This window comes from Desmodus rotundus, chromosome 5 (assembly GCF_022682495.2).
Source record: "Desmodus rotundus isolate HL8 chromosome 5, HLdesRot8A.1, whole genome shotgun sequence".
Lineage (NCBI taxonomy): Eukaryota > Metazoa > Chordata > Mammalia > Chiroptera > Phyllostomidae > Desmodus > Desmodus rotundus.
This window is the reverse complement of record NC_071391.1, coordinates 155,863,876-155,877,073: the sequence shown is the minus strand read 5'-3', so window position 1 is coordinate 155,877,073 and position 13,198 is coordinate 155,863,876. Positions and strand designations below refer to the sequence as shown.

The 13,198-nt window shown below is 41.2% G+C and overlaps 1 pseudogene; it reads left to right on the top strand.

The window, feature by feature from the left end:
• Nucleotides 1-2,658: 2,658 nt before the first annotated feature.
• LOC112298202 (small nucleolar RNA U3) lies at nucleotides 2,659-2,772 on the top strand (annotated as a pseudogene).
• Nucleotides 2,773-13,198: the final 10,426 nt, after the last annotated feature.

Sequence of the window (13,198 nt, the reverse complement as noted above, 5' to 3'; positions counted from 1 at the left end):
ACCCAATTCCAATCATTTTCCCCACCTTTAAAGATCTGTCCTAACCAATTGAACTCAGACCCTAAAATTCTATAAATATACAAATTCAGTTTTTCCCCAGTTGAAGCATTGCTGAAACTCTACCAAAATGGTTTTCCCCCTCAATGCAATATATCTGGAAGAGGTTTAGTTTTGCTTAACTAACAACTTTCTAGTAATAATTTGGAGGAGTTCAACATCTTACAGCATGAACAGGGCTTCTTTACACTCAATGTAGCCACTGAACCCTGGTGGATACAAAGGGATGAACCTCATAGAGAAAGGAGAGTGAAAGGCAGGGCTTGTGTGTAAAGTTTTGGGAGAAAAAGAAAGAAAGGAAGAAAGGAAGAAAGGAAGGAGGGAGCGAAGGAGAGAGGGAGAGAGAGAAGGAAGAAAAAAAAGTAAAAGAGAGAGAAAGAGGAAGGAAGGAAGGAAGGAAGGGAGGAAGGGAGGAAGGGAGGGAGGGAGGGAGGAAATAAGAGTCCTGGGTGTTATTTCATATGGAAATCCCGCGATGTGAGCTATCATTATGCAAACAGCATATGTTATTAAGAGCTGGTGTTTGGGATGAAACCAGTTGAGTCAGAGCTTCTCTTTTAATTATACACATAATTATTAGCCAACCTCTGTGACATACATACATTTTCAAATAAAAAATATTTTCCCCTTAATTTTAAGGTAATTCTTCTTAAATTGAAGCATGGCTCTCATAGCCAGGATCAATAGAAGGCTTCCTGAAGCTGCGAGAGAGGCACCTCTGATTCTGTTCTCTCCTTGGGAGAAGGGGGTCAAAGCGATTGAACAACTACTGAAACCCACATAGACTTCCATACGGTGAGTTCATCTCTCCATTGACATGCTTAGCACTGATTATCCCCAACCACATTCTTGTGCATCGCAGGTGATAACCACTTGGATTATTCATTACATGCAACTTGAAAATTGAGGAAAGAATGAAGGTTTAGACATAAGGGAAATACCACTGACTCAGAAACTGGTGCCTCTGGGCAGCAAAAAACCCTGTACAGCCTGAATGGAAAAAGTCCTTACTCATGTTATGAGGAAAACCTTAGAATTATTACTAGAGAGCAAGTTGTAAAGCACACCACAGTGCAGTACTAGGGGAGGAGGCTCTTTTTAAGCACAGACTAAATCCTAACCACAGAAGCAGTAGCAAAAGAGAGTCTTCTGAACAAATAGTCGCTATGGACATTAGCCTAGCTTACTTCACAACCTTCGCATTTCCAAACACACGAGAATATCACAGAATTGCTGGAAGATTTTATTCCCACTTCGTTTTTCTAATTACTAATTATGCAGCTGAGACATTCTCCCTGGAGGAGTGCCTTAAAATCTGTCTTCTCCCTAAGGCTCAAGAGTAGTGGGGCTCTCTCACACCAGAACTTTGGAAAAATAGTAAAACTCTCTAGTACTTGGTCACAAGTTAAATAATAAATCAGTAGATAATAAAATGGAGATATACAAATTCACTTTAAAATGTTTCTAAGCTAATCGTATTAGAAGAGTAATTGAATGCACTAATGTATCTAGGAAAGACTCCGTGGGCCAGAAGGAGCGCTGGTCCCGTGACAGGTCAGCAGAAGGATAGTCAGAGGGACCAGTGCGTTCCCATCAATCTAGGGGAGTCCTGGAGAAAATGGTCAAGTCCCACGGGGAAAACCTTCCCCAGAACTGCAAAAAGTGGGTTTCAAGCTGCTTTAGCCAGAGACTCTGTTGTGGGATTTTGTAACACACTGCATGATGGTTCCGTGATTACAATCTGGCTTCCCATGTAGGCCCTCCTACCACAAGAAACCAGTCATACCCACAGGGATTCTGACTTCTCTGCTCTGTGACCATCTTATTTCTCAGTGCATATTAATAACTTCCTTGTTCAGATACATCTCCAACAACTCTTATCACAATATCTTTGCAAAATAGAACTGTTCCCATGTGACAATAAAACCAGAACTCTGAGACCACAGAAGTGAGAGCCACTTTGCTCAGCTCACTATGCCATTCCATGTAAAATTGCTGTACACGACCACCATGCTTCCCAAGGACGTTGCCTGCCTCACTCCTTAGATCTTCCTTCCTCACTTACGTTGCAGAGGAAATGGAAACCACTAGATAAGACTCCCTCATCTTCTCAACTCAAAACCCACCAACTCAACTCACCTGTATCATCCATCATGTTATCTTCTCTCTCTGCTCAGTCTTCCTTGCTCACTATATGTGCAGATTAAATAGAGATGCACATGTAAACATGTGTGCATGTCAATGATCTTCTTTAAAAGTACGTATATTTTTCCATTGTGCTTTGAATTCCATTCCCTCCCTTTTAACTGGCTTCTTGATGTTGCCAATTTTTCATTCCATACACATACAGGAAGTGCTTATTATATTCCAGATACTATTCAGCAACACAAATCTCCCCTTATCCTCATCGTAACCTTTCAAGGCTGGCGTCCCTGTATGAATTTTGCACAGAAGGAAATAGTCTCAACAAGGTTAAGGACAATACCAGATGGTAAGTGGCACAGCTGAGATTTGAAACCAGGTTATTGTGACTCCCCCCAAATTTTTCTTGCTCATTTATTTTCTGTGTTGTTTCTTTCCTCTATTAGAATATAGGCTCTGAAGACTATACTTTCAGGGATCATTTCCATAGTTTGTTACTAGAATATAGGCTCTGTTAAGAGCTGTGCTTTTGTCTCTCTTATGAAGCATTGTATCCTCAAATCCTTGAACAGTGACTAGTACAGTTTACACTCAATTAATAGCATGTGGATACATTTAAGAATAAATAAATGAATTCTCCTTCTACTCCCCTTTGTTCAGTATAGTCTGATGGTCTCACCCTCCTGTATCAATGGCTTGTAGTTCTCCGTTTTTCCTTGGAATTCTAACTTGGCCAAAATATGGCTTACTGTTTTTATTCATAAGTTTCTTCTTGGTTTATTTCCAATTATTCCTTTTGAAATTATTCTTTCTTGAAGGCCCCTGGCTATTGCTGGAGCATCCTGTGCAGAACTCTGAAGGGAAGTATCAGCCTTTACATGACCTTGTTGTTTCAAACACCCTCAGGCCAAAATTAATTTATGTTTTGCCTCATGGGCACATGCTACCCCGGTTTCTATAGTCATAGCCTGGTGTGGTTCAAATCAAAGCCGGTAGCTTACAGAATCTCAACGCCCAGCTCACTGCCTCACTAGGTTTTCTTCTAAGCAAACAGGTTATATTTTAGATGCTAGAAAGAGCAGGTGGGTATGCTTGCTCCTTCAGCTGCCCTCTCCTAGCACTGAAAGAGACTGAGTGGTTTCCACAGGACTCCTTCCCATCTCCTTCTTACCCCTTCCCTGACCTTAGATATTACAACACTGATCAATAGATTGTTAGATATGCATTTGAGGAAAATCTTTAAGCTGCTAGCAGTCTGCAATTGCATATTTTCTCTTATTATGCTCTTTCTTTGGGGCCATACTTATGGAATTTGGCAAAACAGTCTTAAATTTTTGATCTGTAGCAGTTTGGTGTCCCGCCCTCACTGCCTTTCCTTTATCCTTTTTTTATATCTAGTTCTGTATCTAGTAGCAAGTGTAAACTATAAGGAAAGTTATTGTTGTTTGTTTAAATGAAGATTCCCAGGGCCCACCCCTGGAGATTCTGATTGTAGGTCTCAAGGTGCATCTGTAAATGCACATTTTTAAAAGGTCTCTAGGTGATTCTGATTCATGTCTAGTCTTAGCAATACCATCCTACAGAGATGGGGAATCTCCATAGAGGATAAGCAAAAAGAATGGGTCCCTTATTGCTATGTCAGCTGGCATGTAAACTATTATAGAGCAGGGGTGTCCAACTCATTTTCACCTGGGGCCACATCAGCCTCATGGTTGCCTTCAAAGGGCCGAATGTAATTTAGGACTGTATAAATGTAACTACTCCTTAACAGTTAAGTGAGAGCTCAGTGCTGCCGCCAGGTAGAAACAAGGTGCCGGGCCAGATAAAACAAGATGGAGAGTCAGATTCGGCCTGTCGGCCTTGTGTTTGACACGTGTGTTATAGAGGTGGAGACTTGGCTTTATTTAAATTCATTTTTGACACTTTACTTGGGAAATGATAGTCAAAACAGCTCACCAAAGCTTTCATGAATTCCAGAGGTCTAGGTTTTTGTATAAATAAAGATCAAAGCTAGAAGCTAAAGGGTTAAGTCAGTTTTCCCCTGACCATAAATGAGGTAGAAGAAGAGAAGGCAGATTCTGCCCCTGGGGATTTGAAAGGACTTAAATGTTAGCACTAACATATTGAACCTAATTCTCAGCTTCAGAGGTAGTCAGGGCAATTGCCAGGAGATCAATGCTTGCTCACCCCTGGGGACAGATGCACTGCTGTCTTTCCTGTTCCACCCCCGGACCTCATTTCTGACCAACTGCTCGAGACAGAGAATTGTTGTTTTTGTTGTTTTTCCTTCTTCTTTTTCTGTGAAAAATTCATTTAGGACATAACATCATAATTCTCCACTCCCGCTCATTTTTCTTCTTTTTGCAGAAATCAATAACCTATAGGACTGAATTTTATAAAGGCTGGAGCAGTTAAGAGAAAATAAAGGAATGAATCTTTTTGCTCATCATATTTCACACACCCACCTGCTTACTGCTTTGTGCCAGCCAGAAGAGAAAGCACATTCACCAAACAGAGAGAGAGAGAGAGAGAGAAGGAAGCACACAGATAAAGAGACAGACAAAAAAGAGAGAGAGGAAAGGGGAAGGGAGTTATATAACAACTCAGCAGCCTTGGTCCCATTTACAATGCTTGTTCTATAAGTAGAAGCTAACTGTTAAATATATGTTTGCTGACTACTGAGTGACTTAGTAAATAAATACAGAAACAGATATTTAGCAGTAAATAGAAGAATTCAAGTTGGGAAGGTATTAGAAATACACCAGAATTCTCTTTCATGGCTATAGTATCAGGAGAAATTCTACCTCTCTGATCATAGGGTGTCATAATCAAAACAGTGCCGAAGGTTGTTTAACCTGAGAGTGATGTGTAGGGTATGTGAGATTGGGGAGTAATAATTACAAGCACGCCCACTTGGAGAATAGTGTCACACTCTGGGTCTGTGACAAAGGTCAGCCTTGGGATAAGGACAGTGGTTATGAAGAGAAGGAGACAGTGAAAGGTAGTATGTCAGCAAAAGAAATGAAAAGATTTAGGAAAAAAATAGCCTGTTGGATGAAAGACAAAAAATAATCTTGGGGGAAGGCACTTTCCTGCAATTCAAGATGCTACCTCTTATGGGATAAATTTTCCATATGGTGAATTTCTACCTCCTCAATTTTCACTGGAACTTATATATGCTTTTTGTAGGGTTTTGACTGTGGGTATCATTGCTGTTTATTTGCATTTGTGTGTGCTCATATTTGATTGTTGGCTTCTTTGGAACAGGTACATCCTCCCGAGGCAGCAGGAACTAGGGTACTGGTTCCAGGTGTGGGTTCAAGGAGTCTGGGATAACCGAAAGGCAAATTCCAAGAGTAAACCAGGATTTAGAACTAAGCATTATAATCCAATAAAAGTACCACCTGCAGAGTCGGATCAGAGGTACAATGAATACATAAGAGGAGATCTAGACCAGTAGTAAGGATGATGATAATATACAGTATTTTGTGACAAGATCGTGTTAAATGCCTTAACTTGCTAATCCTTACGTCAACACTGAGGAATATAGTCAAGATTATAAAGTCTAATTAATCACTTTTATTTTACCATTGTGTGCATCTTCTCTCTCTCCTTAATCCCATTAAAATTACAATAAATACATTTAGAATATATATTATAAAAAAAAACAATCCAATTAAAAAAGGGCGAAGGATCTGAATACACACTTCCCCAAAGAGGATATACGGATGGCCAATGGCATATGAAAAGATGCTCAATGTCACCTGTCATCAGAGAAATGCAAACTAAAACCACACAGAGATTCCATCTCACACCTTTCTTTTTATTTATTTATTTTTCTTCAGTTACAATTGTCTGCATTTTCTCCCCTTTCTTTTTGCATTGTAATGGAAAGATCTATACATCCATCTACCGTTTCGAGTTTTAGTTAATTATGGATTCCGTGATAGGGTCAGTGTTTGGCTACTTTCCCTATCTGCTCAGAGCAAGGGTGTTGACAGTTTTCAGCTACTAGAGCCTTCTCTCCAAAGAGACTTCAAAGCTTGGAGCAGTAGCATAGCAGTGGGACTAAAAGAAGCTCAGCAACGGTGCTTATCAAGGCACGTTCATTAAACAATACAGGACACTGCAGTAGGCAGAGTGAGGTAGTACGAGCTGACGTACAGATGTTCTTTGCCTTTTAGGAGTTAATTATCTATGAGAATTCATCATTTAAAAATAGATATCAAAGGAAAAACATACTCAATGTGTAATGAGTCTATGAAAAAAAATCCAGCTATTGCTCCAGACTAAGAAGTCTTCAAGGAAAGAGGGTGGCTTTTGAAAGTCAGGACTGCTGACAGAACCTGAACCCCTGTGTGAACTTGAAAGCCGACTCTCCACTTTTACAAGGGAAACAAATCTACCTTCTTTCCTTACTTCGCACACGATTCCATGAAGAGGACAGACAGGTACGTGTGAATGTGATAATTCACCAGATTCAAAGGCAGTTTGGATGACAGTGAAGCAGAGGGTTATTTTTTTTTTAGAGTTTTGTAGCTTACTCACCCACTTTATTTTTATTTAAAAAAATGTATTGTGTGTTTTCCATTACCATTTAGTCTCCTTACACCCTCTCACTGCCACAGTTACCACACTGTTGTCCGTGTCTGTGAATCCTTTTTCTTCTTCGCTAAATCCCTCCACCCCTACCCAACCCTCACCCCTTAGCTGTCATCCTGCTCTCTATGAGCCTGTCTCTGTTTCACTTGTTACTTCAGTTTGCTCATTAGATTCCACTTGTGAGTGAAATCATATGGTATTTGTCCTTCTCTGACTGGCTTATTTCATTTAGCATAATGTTCTCCAGGTCTATCCATACTGTCACAAAAGGAAAAATGTTCTTTTTTATGACCGAGTAGTACTCCATTGTGTAAATGTCCCATAGTTGTTTTATCCACTCATCTACTGATGGACATTTTGGCTGCTTCCATAGAATGAGAGAATTTTTATGCACCACAAAGTACATACAGGAATCAGCATCCAAATGTAAGAAGTTGATGTAAGTCACCCAGAGGATTATCTTAGAAATCCTTGTATCTTTACCTGGTTGTAAAGAACAAGTAAAGATATATTTGATTACAGCCCTAGCTTTGGAATGTATCATGTGTCTTCCCTGCCTCTGGGCTTGTCAAAGACAGAACACTGTTAAGTATGACCCATGGCGACAATTCTGTAACCACAGTCTCCTGTAATTTGGGGGTGCATCTCAGTGCCACTGAGATTATTGCACCCAGGAACTATACTCAGCACAACAAAGTACCCATTTTCCCAGACCAATCCTGATTATAGAACTCCATATAATTCTCAAAAATGTCTCCATTTAGATAATTATATACACTAAGAATACCCTGCTTTTCACAGGACATGCAGAGGTGGCCACAGATACCCACTTTCCTACGAGCAGTGTTCCCAGCAAAGCCACGAGAGTGGGTTGAGATCTCATGGTGGGGAACAGAAAAACTGCCTAGAAACTACATCATAAGAAAAAGCCCTCCCGTGCTGTGCAAATAATGAGCTGTTATCAATTCAATCTGCTGTCATTTGAGCTTGATAGATGACTCTGCATACATTTTTAAAATTTATTTATTTATTTTTTGGTTTATTTGCTTCATCATGTTAGTAGCTACCCCAAGTTTAAGTGAGAAGCTTCTGGAAGCCAATCACTCATGTGGCATAATCAAGATGATGCCAGTGAGGAGATGGGGGCGTGAAATAAAGTATTATTTCATAGTTTACAAAGACTCCATGACAATTACTTCAACTGATTCTCAAAGTTCCGTGAGTAACGGTAGTTTTAAGGGCAGAGAAACCAAATCCCAGTTCACGATTGAGCATTACTGGTCTTGATGCAATGGCGCTGGGAACCAGGTCATCTGAATACATATCCTATGCCCTGTCCAGCAGACTATGCCTGTTTTTATGGATAATGTTATGATTAAAATCATCAATAGCGTGGCAGAAGTAGAATGGAATAAGAACTATAATTATCTTATATCTTCTGCCCTTTTCAGTCCCTCTCACCCAGGTTCCTCCCCTGGCTAGCCATGTTAAATTGCCTGAAAGGCCTTCTTTCACCAGCCTCATACCTTTCACATGGCATATTCAGGTCCTCACCTCCTCCAGGAAGCCTTCCTTAATATCTCAAGTCCATAGGGATTTTTCTCTTTTCTAAGCTCTTATGCTATTAACTCATAGAAATACTCATTGGATACTCAGTTGTTGACTGTTTTTATGTTACTACTTTTTATTTCCCTAATATCTTTCAACTTACTGTGGACTGAGACTTATACCTGTTCATTGCTTTATCCCCACTCCTCTCCCCTCTACCTTCCCCACACACACACCCCAGGCAAGGACTCAGGAACTTGGCAAGCAGAGTAGACATGAATACAAAAATGTATGGTAAGGGGTGATTGAATGCTCTCGGGAAACCCTGGCAGGACTGCCTCTCACTGTGAAACTCATTCCTTTGACTGAGATTAGTCTCTCGGATGGGATGCGGAAAAGAATAAATCAGCCTCAAGGACCCCCCAGCAGAGGCTGGTCCCTTATACATCTAAGGTCCAAAGGCCTTTTGTCCAGAGCAGACGGAGGGAAGCAGGCCTGAACAGCTCTCCACATGGAGACCTTTTTCCCCGAGGCTAGAACGTGTTAATAACTGTGACAATTTCTGAGTTCTGACGTGCTTAAGTCTGTAACCATCTTGTGGACTAAACTTCATTCCTGCCACAGGCTATATTGTCCATTCTGTGGGGTTTTATTATCAATCCTGACAGGCTCTGCCATTTCAAATCTGTTAATTTAACTCATATTTCAAAGTGTTGGAGAAATCTCAGAGGGAGAGGTGAAGCAGGCACACAATTATGGAAGTTTGTTGTACCATTACAAGACAATATGTGCATTAGTGTATATGTATATGTGTGTGTATATATACACAAATATACACCTATGTGTATTTTAGAGGCTTTTCATTCACTATTTCCTCTCCTAGAATGTTCTTTCCCAGAAATTTACATGACTAAATTCCTCACCTCTTTTAAGTCTTTGCTCAAATGTTACCTTCACAAAGAGACCTATCCTAACCATCAGGCTTGAAACTGTTTTTGCCTCTCTGTGCTAACTCTTCCTGAACTCTTCACCCTGTTACTTTTCTAAGATCTATTAAAATATATTTATATATCCCACGCATTAATTATTGTGGGTCCCCTCACTGGAACGTAAACCCTATGTCGATGAGAACTTCTTAGTGCTTTTGTTCACTAATGTGTTACAAGCATCTAGAAGACTCCCAGGCACTTAGTAGGTTCTCAATGAACCATTTTTATGGAGTGGAATGAATAAATATTGTATCCCTACCAAACTTTGGATGTCTCATGAATAGCTACCCAGAGACTATCCAGCCAGAGGAGGTGCCAGGACATCTCTAAGGACACAGTACTACCCAAGGATATGCAAATAAGCACAAACTCATGGCCTCAAGGCATGTACCCAGAATCCTCTCTGTATTATGGGTTCCCATTGGGGTCCTTGTTATAAGCAGTGAACCAAGAGGGGGCAGGCTAATCCTACCAATTTCTAAAGACCCCAAAATGGAGAAGTGAAACTGGGAAAGATACACATCAATTCCACCCACCTTTAATGGACAAAGCATACGTAGGCCACGGTCCCAGCATTGCTCGTAGCACTTTAGCAAGGAAGAACAAGAAGGAACACACAGTGACCCTCATATCAAGGTATCTACAGTCAGGACCCAGGAGACAGACAATGAGGCATGATGAGAATACTGACAAATAATGAGAAAGTAGAACAAATACACGGAATCCAAGCATTCACTACCTCTCTATTATCATTCAAACTCTAGGCTGGGTATTGGAGATATGATAATGATGACCTACAGTTTCTGCTAGGGATAAAAGGAGGAACTGAAAATGCATCATTATAATACAACACAATAAATGCCTTAAGATTTATACATAAAAGAATACAGTGAGAACACAGAGACAATGGTAAGTAATTTTCCCACTGAACATAGGGAAAGCAACAACGACTGGGCAAGATTTCATTTTGTTCTTAAAGGATAAATCAGAGTTTTCCAGAGGAGGAAGGTGGGCATCAGAAAGAAAACTAGGTGGAGGCAAGGTACAGGTACCAGGATGCTCTGTATTTGAGAAAGGCAGGACCCTGTACTTCCCAGTGGAGCTTTCTTTACTTACAGTCCCATGGATGTCTAGAGGGATGTCAAAGTCAGCATGTGCTCTGACTTTGCTGGTAACTCCGTCCCACTTTGAAGGTGATGACTGGACCCTATGATCCCAACCGTGGGGTGCCTGGTACAGGTGTGGGCGTGGGGTGGTCACTCAGATAACTATATCAAGGGAGGACAGTCAGAACATGCATTCAGAGAGACAGATGGGCTGCTCAAAGTCTTCCCTTGCTAGTTATTTGTATGTGATATTGGAAAGCTACTTCATATCTCTATTACTCTATTTACAAAATAGGAATAAAAGGATTTAGGGTCTGGTATTGTTGTAAGATTCAAATAATATCCAAAATCTTTGAACAGAACCTGATGCAAAAAGGCGCTTGCTAATAGTTAGGTGTTGTGCTGCTAAGTTGTTAGGACAGTGACTTTCTTGACCCCTTACCTAAAATGCTGCTCTGTCGCACAACGAGCCATGTGTCGAAGTCAGGAGGCCCAGGTCCTGGTCTCAGCTCTGCCCCAAACTAGTGTCTCATCTAAAGCAAATGACTTTCCCCTCTGAGCCCCAGTTTCTTAAGAGGGTATGGTTATGCTCAAATATGACTGTAGAAATTTTTAAAAACTCTACTCATATTCTTGTAAGACTCTTCCGGTTTTCAGTTCCTACCTGACCCTGAGATAGATGCCAGAGTGTTGGTTAAACAGGGGGCTGTTGCTTCTTCATAACCAGTTAAGAAGTAGGACACTGAGAAAATCTGGGTCTTGAAATGCAGACCTAGCCTTGTGCCCACCAGGAATTGTGTGGAGGCTCATTGTCACCCCCGCTGCTGTGGCTCCACTGTGCCTTGGGCAGACCCAGCTCAGGGAAATACCACCACCCCTGCCCCAGGCAGGGTGCTAAGTGGGAGGGAAACCTTCCAGCCCACAGCAAGCACCACATGATGGGGCCATGATGCTCACAGTTTCTACTTCCCCCTCCATGGTGGCTTGTGACTTATTGTACTGGAGTTGTAGGATTTTGTTACCGATGGTCCTTGTCTAAGCATGAGCTCGCCAAGGCGCAGACTGTGTATTATTTGTATCTATATTCAGAGCATCTCATAAGGTACCTGGGCACAACATTTGTTGAATAAATAAGGGGATAAATAAATGGGAAATCAGAGTAGTATTAACAAGAACAAAAAGATGACTATTTTACTGAGTTTTACTCTCTGCAAGCATTGTGTTGCAATTAATTGTCCCAATACATTGTTCCAATTAATCCCCAGGCCAGGACTATGAGGGAGATATTCCTATCTCTGTTTCATGGAAAGGAAACCAAAGATTCTGGAAAATTTTTTTAAAATAAGCAAGTTTACACAGCCAGGTGCCCAAAGAAGCAAGATTCACACTGAAATTACCGAAATCCAAAGATCAGTTACACCCAGGGGCCAGCTAATCAGCATGAGAATGGACTAATCAAAGACCCCAAACCTAGAGCTGACCTCCAATTTGACTAAATCTGGGTTTCACAATTTTCTTCTTCTCTACCTAATACTTTCTTAGGAAAGCACACACCCTTAACATCCTTGTGTTTCTAGTTTTCTCAATAGCAAGCCTTTCCCTGAATTGGGTCGCCAAGTCCATGAGACCACAAGTCTAATAAAACTGACCACCACGTCCAGGAGCCCAGAGTGTGTATGTGTAGCAGGAGGGGCAGGAGAACTTCCAGCTCTAAAAAGTCAGCAAAGGTATTTTGTTCTTTCAAAAAGATCACCTTTCAAACAGTTTGGTCTCACTGAATGTCCAGCCACCGTTACACTGAAATCAGGGTTGAACGGGCATTGGGTGGAATGCTCTGCAAAGTCTGCGGGGGTGGGAAGCCCAAGTTTTAGCCTGAAGCCAAAGGCCGTTAGCCTATTTGCTGACAGGACTGTTAGCTGAATGGCACATGATATGAGGGCTCTTCAAACTGCTGGTTTGTTTCTTAGGTGTCAGAAAAAGGCAGACATTGGAAATTCTGGAATGAAACATATGGACAGTCTTAATTTGTGGGCAATTACCTTAACTAATCCCAAGTGAGTGGCTAAGAGGAGAAAGAAAGAAAGAAAAATGATCCATTTTTGAAAGCCCTCTTTAGAAAAGAACTGATTTAGAACAATTTATTTGCATAGTCACCTTATAATCTGAAAAGGCAATAAATGCAACAAGAATTATTATTTCTTGGGGCCATTGTTTCCATTACTGTTTTTATATGGATTAAATATAAGGAAAGAATTGACAACCCTGGAGAATTAGGACCCACCTCGTCTGAAAGAATAGGAGCAGAGATGCAGCAGGAGAACCAGGAAGAAAAGGAATAAATCGGGACCCTAGGGAGTGGTGAGGGTGCAGGGCCAACTCAGAAGTCTCCGACGCCAGGAGCCAGGACTACTGAGCATAAGGTGAAACAGGGCTCAGCCCCATGGACCATATCCAGACCACAGACTACTGATTTCCCCAGCCTCGTGCAGATGTGTTGAAGAAAATCCAGATATTTAAGAGATAGAATGTCCAGGGGTCCCAAGCTCCAAGACAGGTGAAATGTCAGAAACTCTAATCAGGAGTGCCACTGAGAAGAGACAGCTACAACAACAACAACACACACACACACACACACACACACACACACTAAAAGAAGGTCCATGGGTCATGAGGGATAGACTCAGACTAAGAGGAATGGAAATGAAATCCTCAAAGATCAGCAGCATCAGCAGAGCCACTACCAAGCCTGACATC